Here is a 6,827-nt window from a genome sequence, read left to right on the forward strand (position 1 = left end):
CTGCAGCTCTGCATTCCTCGAGGGGCGCCCCCGCCATAAGGTCCTCCCATTGTATGCCCCCAAGAAATCCGACCAGACCCGTAGGTCTTCGTGGATCTCACGGGTGACCCGAATGAAGTGGTGAGGACGCCTGATCCCAGCGGTTGCTGCCACGAGGCGCCTCCAAAAAACCCTGCCAACCGGCATAATTCGAGCCGCAAAAACCTGGTGGCCCAACAACGCTTGGAAGTGACGCTGCGAGGTTTTCCTCAAACCTCCGAACTCCCGAAGGAGCCCTTTTAGGGTCGCTAGTTTATCCAGCGGAAGCCTGTATTCCATCCGTGCAGAGTCAATCTCGATCCCGAGAAAACTGATTACCGTTGTTGGGCCAACTGTCTTCTCGTCGGCTAGCGGGACTCCGAACTCGCAAGCCATGGCTGAAAATTCAAACAGCCATCTTGCGCACAGGTCTGATCCCGCCGGCCCCATGAACAGAAAATCGTCCAGGTAATGCATGCACCCCGTGGCCTGAACCCTGCAACGAGCCACCCACTCGAGAAACGTGCTACTGCACCGACACACTTTATTCGAGCAAATACCCAGTATGTACCTGGCAGATACCTGGAATGCGCCGCTCCTCACCTCTGACAAGCCCCGTTGCGTTTGCCTTCCCAGCCTGGGTTCATGCCTGGCTGACGGGCGGCTGATCTGTTAAATGATAATGATTAGGATATAATAGGCTGCAATGCTTCGCGTGTCTACCAGATGGCATAAATTCATGAATTGTAATGCAGTATATATATATATTGTGCAGTATTGCAGCCAGCGGGAATAAAATGCTTCAATCCCTGCCTGGAAAATACCTCAATGCACTCGGGCAGAAAACAGTCACAAACCTCAATACACCCGGGTATACCCGAATTCGTGGGACTAGCCGAGCTTTAATAAAGTGTGTCGCCAGTGTAAAAGTCTCAAAGTAGAAACATGATAGCGCGCAACCCATGGGAAGACACAAATCAACAAAGTACTGGCCGTCGAGCACGCAACCTAGCAAGTGGAAACAGTCAGGGTGCACCGGCAGCAGCCGGAAGGCGGACTTGATATCCGCCTTTGCCAGCAGAGCCCCCCGACCCATTCCGCTCACCATCGCTGCGGCTTGGTCAAAGCTAGCGTAACTTACTGAGCACAGCTCGCGATCGATGCCGTCGTTCACCGACGAGCCTTCAGGATAGGATAGGTGTTGGATGAGTCTGAATGCCCCCGGGTCCTTTTTGGGGACCACCCCCAATGGGGAGATCCTCAAGTCTGGGAGGGGGGGGTAGGCGAATGGACCCGCCATCCTCCCCAACTCCACCTCCTTACCCACCTTTTCCCTCGCCACATCGCTGTAAACCCTTGCCGATTTCAAATTACGCTCAAATCCTGATCCCGCCTGGTGCACAAACGGGATTCTGAACCCCTCGGAAAACCCGTCGAGGAGCAAACGGGCTGCGTCCCTATTTGGGTACCTTTCCAGCCAAGGGGTCAGGCTTTGGACGATTATAGGGGAAGGTGCCTTGCTGGCCAGTCCGCCGCCCACCCCTCTTGGAACCGCGTCCCCCGCTCTTAAAGCATTTTGCTTGCGGATGAGCTCCTCCGCAAGTGGCGCATTGGTGTTTGAAGCGACAAACCGCATATGTGCACCGCTCGTCATTGAAGGCCCAGCACACCCCGGGCCGGTTATCGCCCTGTTTGTCCGTGTTTGCGGTAGCGCGCCCCCTTCTCACCCTCCCTGAAAGGGCGCCGGCTTGTCCGATAATCCAATAAGGTCAATCCAGAGGTCGGTCTCCTTCATGACCCACGTTATAACACATATAACCTAAACATAAACCCACGCAAACATGTCCAACCCTCACCTACACGCATATATAAGCCAAGTCATAAATAAGTATCCATATGTGCCCGTAGCATAACCAGAAGCCAAATACATCTTCCATATACACATAAATCATAACTCCACATATATACAAGCCAAATACATCGAATCTTCCATATACATACAGTATATACAAGCCAAATACATCGATTCTCCCATATACACGTAAATCATAAATCCACATATATGTCTGTAACAATCATAAATCCACATATATGTCTGTAGCAATCATGAATCCACATATATGTCTGTAATATAAGTCCTAAATCCACATGTCTGTAGCAATCATCAATCCACATATATGTCTGCCATATAAGTCCTAAATCCGCATATATGCATCTAACCATGTAATTCAGGTAATTTTATTAACCCACTGTGACATGTAATTTTATTAACCCACTGTGTTAACCCCCTGTGACATGTAATTTTATTAACCCACTGTGTTAACACATGTATATATACTTTTTGTCACTGGGTGCGGGGGGACCGGTGCCAGGGAGCTGGGCAGCGCATGTCACGTGACCGCGTGTTACCGCGTGTGACCGCGTGCGACCGCGCCTGCCCTTCCCCTCCCCCCCTTTCCCCCTCCCGAGCCGACATCACGGTGTGAGTCCGAGCAGGGGACCCACATGCTGAGGCCCCGTTCCTGGCATGATCTGCCTCCCCACACATGTGCCTCCCGCCATCGGCGTCGGCCGCAACCAAGCATAGGCCCAGTTCCACCTATGAACTGCCCGTGCCATTTGCGGCCGATGGACCCCCCCTCCCTGCACCCAACCCCCTCGCGGCTCCCGCTCCCCGCCGAGCTTCAGCCGCGGCCCCCGCAAACAGCAGGGTGACAGGGGGTGCCGGAGGGGAGCCTGCCCCGACGAGCGCTCCCGATGGGAGAAGGGAGGCCCCCCCCCCCCCTGGGAGATGAGCCGTACTCACGCGGGTTGTCCGAGGTGCAGGGAGAGTCCAGGTGAGGTCAGGTCCTGCTGATTTGGCTGGCAGGAGGCAAAGAGGACGAGCCCCCGCCAGCTTGGCCTTAAATTAAAGGGGCTTGGGCCCTCCCCCGTGATGGAGAGGGCAGTGCGGGGGGCGGGCCAGCGGGGAGGAAGGCCAGCCCACCCTGGTCATGAAATCCCCCCGCCCATGGCTCGGGGGGGGGTCGCTTCAGATTCATTTGTGTGTGCTCGAAATCGACCTTCTGCGTGTTAAGCAGACGTGATAACCACTACACTATGGAACTCCTAAAAATGTTTTCTGAAACAGCTTTTCTGTCCGCAAGAAAGCACATCAGATTCATTTGTATGTGCTCGAAATCTTGCTTAAATTGAGCTTACCTTTTCTGTTTAATAATATATATTTCAAAAAGTACACTTGAACAAACAAGAATCTTACTCTATTTGGTAAAGAAAAAATTGTCTGAAAGGATTCTAAAACCATAACCAATATTTCTGGAATCAAGATTTCCGTTGCCGTCACAATATCTTGTTTTAAAACGTACATTTATGCATAAAAGACCAGACAACTACATAGTTCCACTGGGTTTTAAACACAGGACCTTCTGTGTGTTAAGCAGATGTGCTAACCACAACAATATGGAACTCTTTAAATTGTTTCCTGAAACAGCTGTTTTGTCCGCAAGAAAGCACATAAGATTCATTTGTGTGTGCTCGAAATCTTGCTTAAATTGAGCTTACGTATTCTGTTTAATAATATATATTTCAAAAAGTAAACTTGAACAAACAAGAATCTTACTCTATTTGGTAAAGAAAAAATTGTCTGAAAGGATTCTAAAATCATAACCAATATTTCTGGTTTCAAGATTTCCGTTGCTGTCACAATATCTTGATTGAAAATGTAAATTTATGCACAAAAGACCAGACAACTACATAGTTCCACTGGGTTTTAAACACAGGACCTTCTGCGTATTAAGCAGATGTGCTAACCACAACAATATGGAACTCTTTAAATTGTTTCCTGAAACAGCTGTTTTGTCCGCAAGAAAGCACATACTGTAAGATTCATTTGTGTGTGCTCGAAATCTTGCTTAAATTGAGCTTACGTTTTCTGTTTAATAATATATATTTCAAAAAGTACACTTGAACAAACAAGAATCTTACTCTATTTGGTAAAGAAAAAATTGTCTGAAAGGATACTAAAATCAAGTTTGAAACAGCTGTTCTGTCCGCAAGAAAGCACATCAGATTCATTTGTGTGTGCTTGAAATCTTGCTTAAATTGACCTTACGTTTTCTGTTTAATAATATATATTTCAAAAAGTACACTTGAACAAACAAGAATCTTACTCTATTTGGTAAAGGAAAAATTGTTTGAAAAGATACTAAAACCATATCCAATATTTCTGGATTCAATATTTCCGTTGCCGTTACAATATCTTGTTTTCGAAAACGTACATTTATGCATAAAAGACCAGACAACTACCTAGTTCCACTGGGTTTTGAACCCAGGACCTTCTGCATGTGAAGCAGACGTGATAACCACTACACTATGGAACTCTTTAAAAAGTTTTTTGAAACAGCTTTTCAGACTGCAAAAAAGCACATCAGATTCATTTGTGTGTGCTTGAAATCTAGCTTAAATTGAGCTTACGTTTTCTGTTTCATAATACATATTTCAAAAAGTACACTTGAACAAACAAGAATCTTACTCTATTTGGTAAAGAAAAAATTGAATGAAAGGATGCTAAAACCATAACCCATATTTCTGGATTCATGATTTCCGTTGCCGTCACAATATCTTGTTTGAAAATTGAGCTTACGTTTTCTGTTTAATAATATATATTTCAAAAAGTACACTTGAACAAACAAGAATCTTACTCTATTTGGTAATGAAAAATTTGTCTTAAAGGATTCTAAAACCATAACCAATATTTCTGGATTCAAGATTTCCGTTTCCGTCACAATATCTTGATTGAAAACGTACATTTATGCATAAAAGACCAGACAACTACATAGATCCACTGGGTTTTAAACACAGGACCTTCTGCGTATTAAGCAGATGTGCTAACTACAACACTATGGAACTCTTAAAATTGTTTCCTGAAACAGCTGTTCTGTCCGCAAGAAAGCACATCAGATTCATTTGTGTGTGCTAGAAATCTTGCTTAAACTGAGCTTACGTTTTCTGTTTAATAATATATATTTCAAAAAGTACACTTGAACAAACAAGAATCTTACTCTATTTGGTAAAGAAAAAATTGTATGAAAGAATGCTAAAACCATAGCCCATATTTCTGAATTCAAGATTTCCGTTGCCGTCACAATATCTTGTTTGAAAACGTTTATTTATGCATAAAAGACAAGACAACTACATAGTTCCACTGCGTTTTGAATCCAGGACCTTCTGCGTGTGAAGCAGACGTGATGACCACTACACTATGGAACTCTTAAAATTGTTTCCTGAAACAGCTTTTCTGTCCGCAATAAAGCACATCAGATTCATTTGTGTGTGCTCGAAACCTTGCTTAAATTGAGCTTACGTTTTCTGAATAATAATATATATTTCAAAAAGTACACTTGAACAAACAAGAATCTTACCCTATTTGGTAAAGAAAAAATTGTCTGAAAGGATTCTAAAACCATAACCAATATTTCTGGATTCAAGGTTTCCGTTGCCGTCACAACATCTTGTTTTCGAAAATGTACATTTATGCATAAAAGACCAGAAAACTACATAGTTCCACTGGGTTTTAAACCCAGGACCTTCTGCGTGTGAAGCAGACGTGATAACCACTACACTATGGAACTCTTCAAAAAGTTTTCTGAAACAGCTTATCAGTCTGCAAAAAAGCACATCAGATTCATTTGTGTGTGCTTGAAATCTTGCTTAAATTGAGCTTACGTTTTCTGTTTAATAATATATATTTCAAAAAGTAAACTTGAACAAACAAAAATCTTACTCTATTTGGTAAAGAAAAAATTGTATGAAACAATGCTAAAACCATAACCCATATTTCTGGATTCAAGATTTCCGTTGCCGTCACAATATCTTGTTTGAAAACGTACATTTATGCATAAAAGACAAGAAAACTACATAGTTCCACTGGGTTTTGAACACATGACCTTCTGCGTGTGAAGCAGACGTGATAACCACTACACTATGGAACTATTAAAATTGTTTCCTGAAACAGCTGTTCTGTCCGCAAGAAAGCACATCAGATTCATTTGTGTGTGCTCGAAATCTTGCTTAAATTGAGCTTACATTTTCTGTTTAATAATATATATTTCAAAAAGTACACTTGAACAAACAAGAATCTTACTCTATTTGATATAGAAAAAATTGTCTGAAAGGATTCTAAAACCATAACCAATATTTCTGGATTCAAGGTTACCGTTGCCGTCACAATATCTTGTTTGATAACGTACATTTATGCATAAAAGACAAAACAGCTACCTGGTTCCACTTGTTTTTGAAACCAGGACCTTCTGCGTGTGAAACAGACATGATAACCACTACACTATGGAACTCTTAAAAATGTTTCCTGAAACAGCTTTTCTGTCCGCAAGAAAGCACATCAGATTCATTTGCGTGTGCTCGAAATCTTGCTTAAATTGAGCTTACCTTTTCTGTTTTTTTTTTTTTTATAACTTAAATTTTATTGAATCAAGACAGCATAAAATACATTACAGAATACTTTTGTCTTGTATGCAAACAATATTTTAACAATTATATAAGTAACAACGAGGCCCTGCTGTGCTTCGGGACCCGGTATTCTGGGTACTTTGGTGTGGACTATATAGTCCAAGCCGACTCTACTTAAATGGACAAACAGACACATATAACTCAACTTAAAAGGGGAGACAATACATACTCACAGAAAAAAAAAAAAAAAAAAAAAAAAAAAAGGAAGGAAGGTTGAGGCGGGATGGGGAGGGGAAAGGGGTAGGTTGGGGGTGAGGTAGGGGGAGTGCGTTGGTAGTAGGTGC

The 6,827-nt window shown here is 43.2% G+C and overlaps 1 non-coding gene across 1 annotated transcript; it reads right to left on the reverse strand.

Moving 5' to 3' along the window:
* Nucleotides 1–4,324: 4,324 nt before the first annotated feature.
* Nucleotides 4,325–4,397, reverse strand: TRNAV-CAC (transfer RNA valine (anticodon CAC)). Its single transcript has one exon. It is a non-coding gene; the product is annotated as a tRNA-Val (tRNA).
* Nucleotides 4,398–6,827: the final 2,430 nt, after the last annotated feature.

This window comes from Ascaphus truei, chromosome 18 (assembly GCF_040206685.1).
Source record: "Ascaphus truei isolate aAscTru1 chromosome 18, aAscTru1.hap1, whole genome shotgun sequence".
Lineage (NCBI taxonomy): Eukaryota > Metazoa > Chordata > Amphibia > Anura > Ascaphidae > Ascaphus > Ascaphus truei.